General features: G+C 38.9%; 1 protein-coding gene across 2 annotated transcripts in view; it reads right to left on the minus strand.

Annotated features, from left to right (window-relative positions):
* LOC137084064 (NACHT, LRR and PYD domains-containing protein 3-like) overlaps positions 1–298 on the minus strand; it is a 52,493-nt gene continuing 52,195 nt past the window's right edge. For both annotated transcript variants that reach the window (XM_067449995.1, XM_067449994.1), the window contains one exon: positions 1–298. This exon is cut by the window's right edge and continues 246 nt beyond it. The gene's annotated coding sequence lies outside the window, so the exon portion shown is untranslated.

The following is a 298-nucleotide window of genomic DNA, read 5'->3' on the forward strand; positions in this document are numbered from 1 at the left end:
AAAACGCATCACATGACCCCTTTAATACATTAATACAAATGTAATACAACTATTATTATAAACATGATTATACACTCAAGCTTCCACTGTTTGTAAATTAATCTTTCATTAGTCTTTGTCTCCCTCTGCTGGTCTAACACACACACACACACACACACACACACACACACACACACACACACACACACACACACACACACACACACACACACACACACACACACACACACACACACACACACACACACAGGCTCTATATTCTCTCTGTAACAAAACACACACCTTTTGAGTGTATACT

This window comes from Pseudorasbora parva, chromosome 8 (assembly GCF_024679245.1).
Source record: "Pseudorasbora parva isolate DD20220531a chromosome 8, ASM2467924v1, whole genome shotgun sequence".
Lineage (NCBI taxonomy): Eukaryota > Metazoa > Chordata > Actinopteri > Cypriniformes > Gobionidae > Pseudorasbora > Pseudorasbora parva.